Consider the following 12,512-nt stretch of genomic DNA (forward strand, 5'->3'; position numbering starts at 1 on the left):
CTGTCGTAAAAGAGTAGCCTATGTGGCGACAGCGGGTTTCCTTTAAAAACAGTGTCAGAATGGCCATATGTTTGACGTCCAAAAGCCGATGATAAGATAAAAAAAATCAATGTGCTCTAGTGGCGTCGTTAAATAACAAAAACTTTACTCCTTTTTTTTTTCATCGCTACCAGAATCTGTAATGTTCAAATCGGTTACTATATTATTCACTTCCCCACTCGATAGTAAAACAATAATGATTAATATTTGTACCCAATGCATGCTGTCGACATAGATCTGTGAAACCAATCTGCAGCCTTTATTCAACTGCTAGACAATACCCTTTATATGTGCATGACTTTGACAGCGGCGCTCAATCTATCTTGATAGACTCGTATCGTAAATTCTAATGTAAATACTGGGTTCGTTTAAGGTCGTCAGTCTTTCTAAAACAGTTTTTCCAGTTTGTAGGTTAGTACCAGATTAAACGCTTAGCATTGGGGTATCACATCACCATTCTCTGTGTCATTATTTTGTGTAAAGATACAAGCGCGGGCATGGGAGTGGGGGAGGGGTCGAGTGGGTCTGGACTAAGCTTCTTGCGTTATTTTTCTTGCACACAAACACTTATTTGTAAGTACATTTATCGCTAATACAGGGGTGGAATTTAGTTTAGTCGTTTAGTCATCGCGTCGCAGGATAGAACCACCTCGGTGGATTCATTCAACTGATTGGGTTTTTTTCTCGTTCCAACCAATGAACCACAACTCGTCAAATGCCGTGGTGTGTGCTTTCCCGTCTGTGGGACCAACACCCTTACACATCAGGAAGTTAACTGTGTGACTGACAGTCCATCTCATTACACATTACGTCTTTATTTTATACAGCCATAAGTTCTCTAGTAGACATACGCGCACGAGACATGGAACTGTGTGGGGTGGTGGGGTGGTGGGGTGGAGGGTGTTACAAGTGAAGTAACTCCCCCTCTAGTGCTGTAGCAAATCTTCAAATTCAGGCAAAAAAGACAATACTATTCATTCATTCATTTCAACTTATTTTCGTGCTTATATCCAATTAAGGTTCAAGCACGTTATCCTGGGTACACACACAGCTCAGCTATATTGGCGGTTCGTCTAGGACAGTGAGTTAGTTGTTAGTGGTTAGTGAGAGAGAAGTCGGTATACTGGTCTTACACCTACCCAGTGAGTCGGTACGGGGAGGCGAACCCAGTACCTACTAGTCATAACCACTACACCACCAAGTCCAACACCAACTTAAGCAAAACAAGTTAATCAGTCGATTTTTATGTTTCGGTTCAATTATGCAGCAAACATTTTACGTTAAAGCTGTCCCTACACGTTCTAACAAAATGAGCTGGTTTGAAACCTGTACACCATGTTTTTTTCATCATTCTACCTACAATATACAATGTAAGTTGTCATCTATGGAAAAAGTAAGTAGCGATTCGTTGCAGCTCTATATATAGCTCTTTGGTAGTAATGCTAATATGAATAAATGTTGTTATCCAGATTCGGACATTTTTGTTTAATTATGGCAAAAATCACCCTGCCACCTCCCAAACATCGGAGCCCATACATCTAGGGTAGTAGTGAATTAAATGTTGTCTAAAATACCAGGTATTCCCTAAAAAAAAATTTGTAGTAGATATATATATATATATATATATATATATATATATATATATATATATATATATATATATATATATATATATATATATATATATATACTCAACTACTCAACAACGAAAGTTTAGCAAATATCTTTTATGACGTCTAAATTTGTCATGATTGAATAAACTTAAAAAAAACCCAGGTCCTGCTGTTGTGTTAAGGCAAAGGTTGATGAGTTTATGTTGTTTGTAAATGGTAAACATCTCAGATGTTATTTTTAACCGGCCCCGGTGATGTCGTCGTTAAGCCTTATGTCCATCAATATAAAGCTATTCCTACACGTTCTAACAAAATGAGCTGGTTTGAAACCTGTACACCATGTTTTTTTCATCATTCTACCTGCAATATACAATGTAAGTTGTCATCTATGTAAAAAGTAAGTAGCGATTCGTTGCAGCTCTATATATAGCTGTTTGGTAGTAATGCTAATATGAATAAATGTTGTTATCCAGATTCGGACATTTTTGTTTAATTATGGCAAAAATCACCCTGCCACCTCCCAAACATCGGAGCCCATACATCTAGGGTAGTAGTGAATTAAATGTTGTCTAAAATACCAGGTATTCCCTAATTTTTTTTTTTTAGTAGATATATATATATATATACTCAACAACGAAAGTTTAGCAAATATCTTTTATGACGTCTAAATTTGTCATGATTGAATAAACTTAAAAAACCCCAGGTCCTCCTGTTGTGTTAAGGCAAAGGTTGATGAGTTTATGTTGTTTGTAAATGGTAAACATTTCAGATGTGAATACTAATTAATAAAAATAGGTTAATTTATAAATGTTATGCCATTTCTTTTAACATTAGCTAAACTTTCGTTGTTGAGTATATATATATATATAATTCACACATATTTTTAAAGCTATCTTTAGAAGTAGATTGGCTTCTGTGGTATTTAAATAATGTAGTGAAATTATTTGTTATTTTTATTAATTTCACTAGATTATTTAAATATCACAGAAGCCAATCTACTTGTAATTATTTGTTATTTTTATTAATTTCACTACATTATTTAAATATCACAGAAGCCAATCTACTTGTAATTATTTGTTATTTTTATTAATTTCATTAGATTATTTAAATATCACAGAAGCCAATCTACTTGTAATTATTTGTTATTTTTATTAATTTCATTAGATTATTTAAATATCACAGAAGCCAATCTACTTGTAATTATTTGTTATTTTTATTAATTTCATTAGATTATTTAAATATCACAGAAGCCAATCTACTTGTAATTATTTGTTATTTTTATTAATTTCATTAGATTATTTAAATATCACAGAAGCCAATCTACTTGTAATTATTTGTTATTTTTATTAATTTCATTAGATTATTTAAATATCACAGAAGCCAATCTACTTGTAATTATTTGTTATTTTTATTAATTTCATTAGATTATTTAAATATCACAGAAGCCAATCTACTTGTAATTATTTGTTATTTTTATTAATTTCATTAGATTATTTAAATATCACAGAAGCCAATCTACTTGTAATTATTTGTTATTTTTATCCGGCCCCGGTGGTGTAACGTTAAACCTTATGTCCACCAATATATACCTATATCTTTAGAATTAGAATTATTACTATAACACGATAATGTTTATAATGCACATATATATGTACATCCCACCACTATTACTAGTATACTATGTTAATTTTCAATTAATTCTTAAATCACTCTGCACCTGTATTTGTATATTTGTATATATACCGTGATTATATATGTATGTATTTATGCTGATAAGTTGTTTTTTTAACTTAAGGCAAATAAAGAACTTGAACTTCATAAGGCTGGTAGGTACAGGGTTCGCAGCCCGGTACCAGCACCCACCCAGAGCGAGTTTTAACGACTCAATGAGCAGGTGTAAGACAGCTACACCCTCTTAGTTTTATCTCTTACTACCCACTAACCACTAACAAACTAACCCACTGTCCTGGACAGACAGCCTAGATATTTGAGATGTGTGTGCCCAGGACAGCGTGCTTGAACCTTAATTGGATATAAGCACGAAAATAAGTTGAAATGAAATGAATGAAATGTTATTTTTATTGCTAAATAATAACTGTTCATGTAGTAGGCGGCTACTAATATCTGTTAAAATACGACATGAGGTTGTAGATAACTCCAACTTTGTTTTCTCGTTGAGAATGGCCAATACAGCACAAATCCCCTTGTTTTCTTCGAGATACAATTGGAATTTTGAGTAAAAGTCAGTATCTATCTGTGATATTTGTATTTTTGCACAGTTCTTCGTACTGTTTTTATATAAAACTTGAATTTTTATACTGATGTTGACCATCACATTGTTTTTCCATTACCACGGTTTGACACCCAATAGCCGATGTATTTTCCGTGCTGGGGTGTTGTTAAACATTCATTCCAACTTTTGTTTTAGTCAAACTAACTTTGTTTGTTTGGTATTGTTGTTGCTAGTTTGTTTTGTGTGTGAGTGTATGAGTTTGCGTGAGGGGTGGGGTGGGAGTACGTGTGAGCGTGTTTGTCTAGGTGTGTCTGTGTGCGTGTTTATCTGTTTGTTTGTGTGTGTGTGTGCCAGTCTGTGTCTGTGTGTGTGTGTGAGAGAGAGAGAGAGAGAGAGAGAGAGAGAGAGAGAGAGAGAGAGAGAGAGAGAGAGAGAGAGAGAGAGAGAGAGAGAGAGAGAGAGAGAGAGACAAACAGAGAGACAGAGAGAGTGGGGGGAGGGGGGTAGTGCGTGTGTGTCTGTGTGTGGATATGTGTATGTGTGTGAGGGGGTGGGTGTGGAAGTGCGTGTGCGTGTGCGATTGTGTGTGTCTGTGTGTGGGGTTGGGGCGGATGTGTGTAGGGGTGTTTGTGGGTGTGGGCGGGTATGCGTGTCGGTGTGCGTGTAGGTGTACATGTCAGTTAACAAGTAACTGTGGTTCCTAAAAAAAGCAGTCAGTTTATCGACACCACTAGGCTGCTGGATATGAAACAGTTTTGTAATTTTCACTCGTAAAGACGTAGTTCTAATAATAAATAATCTCTGTTCGCCGAATTAATGTCACAATGGTTATGGACTCAAGATACTTATCAGTCGTTTTAACTGACTTTGCTAGCAACAGTATGAAAACGTGTCCTAGATATACAGGCGCTGCTCCAATTACTTATGAACACATTTAATGTGTGTCAGATCGACTGTGTGTTTCGATTGCTGGGTGAAAGTTATCTTTACCACACTTTACATGTGTGGCTCATTTATTTCAATTTTATTTTACCGTTATATTTTGAAAACCTTCAGATACGTACCAAGGGGAAACAAAACCTTAGTGTGTACTTTTAAATACTTATCAGTGTAAATGAAGTGCATTGTACATTGTGATTGATAAAGGGAGGAAATATATCCAAGAAAAATTGTACCTGTCTCGATAAATTTTATTTCTTTTATTGTTGTCAGGGGCGTAGCGTGATCTGGACCTGGGGTGGGGGTGGGGGTTCGAATATGAACCAAGTGGACCTTTTTTTATTTTGTTTTTGCACCACCAGAAACTCCATATGTATAAACCTGTATGTTTTAGTTTTGAAAGCGGACCATTTGCTTCAGCCGGGGGGGGGGGGGGGGGGGGGGGGGGGGGGGTTCGTCCGAACCCCCCCGAACCCCCCTAGCCTAAGCCCCAACTTGTTCTGTTTTATGATATTCTTCATTGTGAATGCTGTTGTTACTAATGTTAATTGTGTGGGAAAGATAATAGCTTAGTTGTAGAGGTTTCAATGTACCAACTCAATTCCTATCGCCGATAATGTTAACATTTACTAATAAAACTGATATAATCGGCGTGTTAACACACCCATAGAGTACACTAATAAAAAGTGTGGCACCTTACATTTAATATACCTGCAAGAAAATGGGTGTCACATACCATTTAAGAGATTTGATAAATATTTTTATTAGCATTGTTAAGATGTTATCGACTAACAGAGACTTTTTAACGACTGTAATTACATATCAAATATATTTTTCTGCATAAAATATGAGTGGCTGTATATTAAACGTATTTCTGATCGTTCTAATATTTGTACTAGGTTAAATTTCATTTTATTTCCTGAAATATTTGTTTTCGTACGTACAAAATTATTGGAAGACAAAATCCAGTTTGGGCTTCTTACAAATTTAAAGACGACCAGAAACACATTGAATATACAGACACTGATATTCTAAACACGAAAATCTATTTAATATCTAAGTTTAATCGTATAAGCATTTTATTAGTCGAAAACATCTTACAATGCAGCAAACTTAGGAATGTCCCATTAATATCGCAGTTCTATTTTGGGGGGACCCTGCACTGGTTTTAACCTTTTGTGTATACTGCATATAAACTGTACACACATAAAGTGCATTTATTTATTTGTTTATTGACAATAGATAATACTTTTTGCACAAATAAACAATGTCACATATTACTACTTTTTGTTCCGTAAATATTCGAACTTTGACACGGAACTTTCTTATTTAATACAATGCATCCTATAGAAGGGCGGAATCTAAGCTTGTCGCTAATCCACACCTGGGATGCTTGGGGTTGCACACCACCATTTATTACTTCATGCAACTGAATATAATTTCTATGTCGGAACTTATTCTGTGAAAACTACAATTATATCTAGAGCGCTATATGACTGCTAGTTTTACGGAGTACTTTTCTTTGATAACTACCTTGCAAAAAAAATTCAAGAAAAGTGGATCACGAAGATTTTCAGTTAGAACACCTCCTCAGTTTATTGTTATAGAAGTGACAGGATAGCACTTGTAACTAACTTCAACCCCTGACGCCATATAACGGTAAATAAAGTGTGTTGAGTGCGTTGTTTAAATACAACTTTTCCTTCCTTCCTTCCTTCCTTCCTTCCTTCCTAACTTCTACCCAATGGGTATTTAAATATACAGACGTCAACATTGTAATCATAATAGAAAGACGTTTCACTATTTTGTATTAGTCCTTTAATGAAGAACTGGGGACAGTGGTAAAGCTCTCGCTTGATGCACTGTCGGTTTAGGATCGATCCCCGTCGGTGGACCTATTGGGCTATTTCTCCAGCCAATGCACCACGACTGGTATATCAAAGGCCGTGGTATGTGCTGTAAAAGTATGGCCTGTGGGAAAGTGCATATAAAAGATCCCTTGCTCAACTAGAAAAAATGTAGCGGGTTTCCTCTGATGACTACTTGTTAGAATTACGAAATGTTTCACATCCAATAGCTGATGATTAATTAATCAATGTGCTCTAGTGGTGTCGTTAAACAAAACAAACTTCAACCGAATGGGTTATTTAAATATGCAGCGGTCAACCTTGTAATCATAAAAGAAAGATGTCTAGAGGCGTTTCAGCATTTGGTATTAGTCCTTTAATGAATAACTGTTTCCCAAACATGGCTTTATTAAAGCCGCACACCCTAGTTCCATCCAGCGAAAATAAATTATAATTTGGTTAATCTACAAACCTGTAACACACTTAGATCACGTTTTTATCAAATGGAGTGAAAAAGCAGGTTAAATACCATGGGAATCCCCATGTCCCAATTGCTTGAAATAATTTTGAAAGTTAGTATTCTGATGTCACGACAAATTTCACAGAGTGCGTACAGACTTGGGGTGCGTTCTTTTCACCTCTCCTGGACATGTTCCAACTGTTCTGTCCTGGTTGTATCCCCTTTCTAGATATCGTAAGACTTAGCAAAATTATTGGTTTTATGGGTTTATAACGTTTTGTATTGAGGCACTTACTTGTCTGAACTTTATTGTTACTGAACATGTTCACGAACTGTGAAGAAAAATCTCACAAATGAACAACAACAAATCGGATGTTGATTGCGCGAACCGTGCACGAGAAAACAAACCGAACCAAAATGATAACGGTCACGTGGTATACCAACATCTGTGACGTTTACACAGGAAGATTCCCTCTAAAAATAGATTGGACCTCGCTTGCTTAACGGTTTTTTCTCGACAGTACGTCTTCTGAAAAAATGTAAAAAATGCATTTCGTGGTTTTACAAACATCAGGATTACCAAAAAGCACTTCAGGTGAATGGAAATGTGAATTCTAAATAATAAAATGTAAGTAAAGTGCAATTTTATTTGTGAAAAATGGGGTTTAATAGCGAAAAACAACGCCGTAATGGTTAACAAATAGCCGTAACTAGGGTGTGTCCCTTTAAAGGGACTGTCCTCAATTTGTCGTCATTGTTAAGGCTGATTAAAGGGACAGACCCTAGTTTTTAAACACTACGACGTATTTTTCACTATTAAAGCCGTTTCTAATCATTTAAATTAGGAGTACTTACATTTTATTATTTAGAATATTCATTTGCATACACCTGAAGTGGTTTTGGTCACCCAAAATGCATTTTTTATAATTCTAAAAACGCACGTTTGTCTGAGAAGTAATAGTTATCGAGACAGGCTCTAGTCTATATTTAGATGATATTTTCAGCTTTAAAAACCATAAACTTCAGCTTCTCTCTGTTATAGCCGTATCCAAATGTGTTGCAGGTTTGTAGATTAAAGGCCCCCCACCCACACACCCCACCCCACCCCACCCCGAAAAAAATACACAATGATGTTTTAAAGGCATACTGTCACGGATTTAAGGACCTTATTTCTCTAAAAATGGATAATAAATAAAAATTACATTAATTGTTGGAAACCAAATCTAGCTATCGCATCACCTTAACTGAACCATGATGGAGTGAAATCCATGTCATCCCTCTCGGCAATTTTAGATTTTGAATTATGGACCATTGCCATAATTCAATTATTTTTACAAAATGTCATTAATAAATGGAGTATGGTGGTTATGATGATGGCTGAATAAAGTACATTTAGGGACAAATCAAATTATATTTGTCAGGTAATACTTTGTTAGACCATTAAATAGGTCAGTGGTCTGTGACAATATGCCTTTAACTAAACGTACACTCCAATTTCGCAGGCTACATATTAAAGACAAATGTCAACATAAATTATCAGTGGCTGTAAATCCAACGTGTTTCTGATTGTACGTACAAAATGATTGGCGGTTTACAGACACTAGGACGACCAGAAACACATTGAATATACGAACATTGCTTTCATTTGTAGTCGTTAAAGTTACAGGATAATAATTAAATTTCTGTTACATCCATTACAATATAACGTCATCCGAACGACTGGTATATAAAAGGCCGTGTTATGTGTTATCATGTCTGTGCATATAAAAAATCCCTTGCTACTAAAAGAAAACTATAGCGGGTTTCCACTCTAAGACTATATGTCAAAATTACAAAATGTTTGACATTCAATAGCCGATGATTAATAAATCAACGTGCTCTAGTAGTGTCGTTAAACAAAACAAACCTCTTTTGGTGCAGTTTTTGGGACGAGGAAAACCTCAATCGGAGACTTTATTAGAGGAACTGTCCTTGGTCTGTCGTCATTGTTAAGGCAGATTAATAGAAACTAATGACTAAACTACATATTAAAGAAAGAAAGAAAGAAATGTTTTATTTAACGACGCACTCAACACATTTTATTTACGGTTATATGGCGTCAGCCATATGGTTAAGGACCACACAGATATTGAGAGAGGAAACCCGCTGTCGCCACTTCATGGGCTACTCTTTCCGATTAGCAGCAAGGGATCTTTTATTTGCGCTTCCCACGGGCAGGATAGCACAAACCACGGCCTTTGTTGAACCAGTAATGGATCACTGGTCGGTGCAAGATTTTATTGTTTAGATTATCAATTTCCGTACATTCGAAGTGTCTTTGGTCATCCTGGTCTTTTTAATATCACAAAATGCATTTCTCATATTTTTTTTAAAACGCACGTGCGTCTGAGATGTAACAGTTATGGAGTCGAGGTTTAGTCTATTTTTAGAGGGTATTTCATCATTTCAAAGTCACAGACTCATGTTTCCATCAATTGTAACTTTAATCCAAATATGTTACAGGTTTGTAGATTAACTAAACGTAGTGTTAATTTTCAATCTAATTAAAATTAGCTCCACTATTACATGTGGATCTAAAGACAGCCAGTTGGAGCTCATGTCCACCAATCAAAACCTTACTTGCAGAATCCTGCCGGTGATTTAAAAATAATTTGAAAACATTCCGAATTATCCTGAGGGTATACGACATGTTTCGTGTGAATTACAAATGCCTTAAAACATGTTTTATTTTATAAAATAAATAATCTGTAATGTAAAACTGAAGACTGATTTAGTTTTTTTTAATTTTATAAATAAATAAATAATTTTTAATGTAAAATTGAAGACTGATAACCCACCCCGTACGTATTGGTATGGTTCGCTGTACTGTGGCCATTAAAATAGACTCGCCCGATATTTTTAGAATTTGTATGCTCCCAAATAACGTTATAAAAGCCGAAGTGTGATTGGTCAATATTTAAATTATTATTTACAGACGAAATGTTACCTGGACATTGGGGACTACGCAGTGTTGTTAGTTTTAAATCACTGGCAGGATTCTGCAAGTAAGGTTTTGATTGGTGGACATGAGCTCCAACTGGCTGTCTTTAGATCCACATGTAATAGTGGAGCTAATTTTAACTAGATTGTGTTAATTTTGTTAAAACATTTGTTGATATCAAAGCGATACTACGTACATTTTTCTTAACATCAGAAATGTGAGAACAGAATCACTATTTGACATTTATAATCATATTTAGTTTAGATGGGAGAAGAAAGTGGTTTATTTAACGACGCACCCAATACATTTTATTTACAGTTATATGGCGTCAGACATATGGTTAAGGACCACACAGATACTGAGAGAGGAAACCCGCTGTCGCCGCTTCATGGGCTACTCATTTCGGTTAGCAGCAAGGGATCTTTTATATGCACCATCCCACAGACAGGACAGTACATACAACGGCCTTTGTTACACCAGTTGTGGAGCACTGACTGAAATAATCCAATGGGTCCACCGACGGGGATCGATCCTAGACCGACAGCGCATCAAGCGAACGCTTTACCACTGGGTTACGTCCTGCCTCGCATGACAAATTAGTTCACATTCACGTGGAAAACAGATTATCATTATAATTTCTGAAATTACAAGCAAATTCGGTAAACCGTAGACATACATTTCCAATATCATTAAACACTATATTTAAAATACTGGGCCTAATTTCATTAAACATCGTGAGCCTAGCTTTGCAGGTAAACGTAAGTCTACGACTAAACCACAATTCTTATTACCGTTATAGTACAACATATGATACATAGTTAGAAGTACAGCAATCTAATTAAAATTATCTCCACTATTACATGTGGATCTAACACCAGCCAGTTGGAGCTCATGTCCACCAATCAAAACCTTACTTGCAGAATCCTGCCAGTGATTTAAAAATAATTTGAAAACATTCCGAATTATCCTGAGGGTATACGATATGTTTCATGTGAATTACGAATGCCTTATTTAATCTGATTGCTAACAACACTGCGTAGTCCCCAATGTCCAAGTAACATTTCGTCTGTAAATAATAATTTAAATATTGACCAATCACACTTCGCCTTTTATAACGTTATTTGGGAGCATACAAATTCTAAAAATATCGGGCGAGTCTATTTTAGTGGCCGCAGTACAGCGAACCATACCAATACGTACGGGGTGGTTTATCAGTCTTCAATTTTACATTAAAAATTATTTATTTTATAAAATAAAACATGTTTTAAGGCATTCGTAATTCACACGAAACATGTCGTATACCCTCAGGATAATTCGGCATGTTTTTAAATTATTTTTAAATCACTGGCAGGATTCTGCAAGTAAGGTTTTGATTGGTGGACATGGCTCCAACTGGCTGGTGTTAGTTCCACATGTAATAGTGGAGCTAATTTTAATTAGATTGGAAGTACAGGTATCTCACTACTATTGATTATACATTGGTGACGGTACAAATATAAAGCCAAGCACTGACTAAATTATTAACAGTAGGTGCTATATACTACCTGACATGAAGAGAACGGCCTCTGTGACAGGATTTAAGCAAATAAAATTGATACTTCGCCACCTACAATTTCAATTATCCAGTCTCCTAAGCACATGGGCTAATGGAGGGGAGGCTACTCTCGTTAAATATATGTACCACAGGCATAGTAAACAATGGTCTTGCCTGTAGCTAAGCAGATATGCATCTGTCAATTTGATATGCCAAAATCAAGAGGCAATGTTACCCTTCCAATATTTCATAATCATACTGTCAAGTCTGTTCAGACACCAACATAATAAAATAAAGAAAAGAGGTACTCTTTTTCATAGAACTAAATTCGTCACGTCGCTCATTGGCTGAAATAGCGGTGTGATCCCTATACATATTTCATTTCATTTCGTCCTTAAACTGCTCCATGTTCCGTAATGATGTAATTTTCTTACGTGAAATAGATGCCGAACTCTTGTAAATACATGCCCGATATACCTGCTAGTCGCAGACGTAACCTTTCGCAGGCTTTCACAGCTGTGCACCCTAACAGCCTTAACGAGTCCACTCACGTGGACATATAGATCGGACTTTAAACTTTTAGACCTTTGTTCAAACTTTTATGTCAAAATTACTTTTTTTTAATATTATTAAATAGTCCGATCATCTCTTCTTTCTCTTATTTATTTTTTTGGACTGTCCTTCTAAATTGCTCCAGATTATATCAATATTCGGCCGAGCAGTCAATTCTTTTTTATGTTTTTGGCTTGTAACTCAAAATTCTGCCCATTTTTAACTCTAATAATTTTAATAACAAGCAGTTTCTAGTATTTTTCCGGCCTATAGTGACCATTGTTTGGCTTGTCTCATGTCGGGTTGCGGCGGTTG

The sequence above is a fragment of the Gigantopelta aegis genome, chromosome 5 (assembly GCF_016097555.1).
Source record: "Gigantopelta aegis isolate Gae_Host chromosome 5, Gae_host_genome, whole genome shotgun sequence".
Lineage (NCBI taxonomy): Eukaryota > Metazoa > Mollusca > Gastropoda > Neomphalida > Peltospiridae > Gigantopelta > Gigantopelta aegis.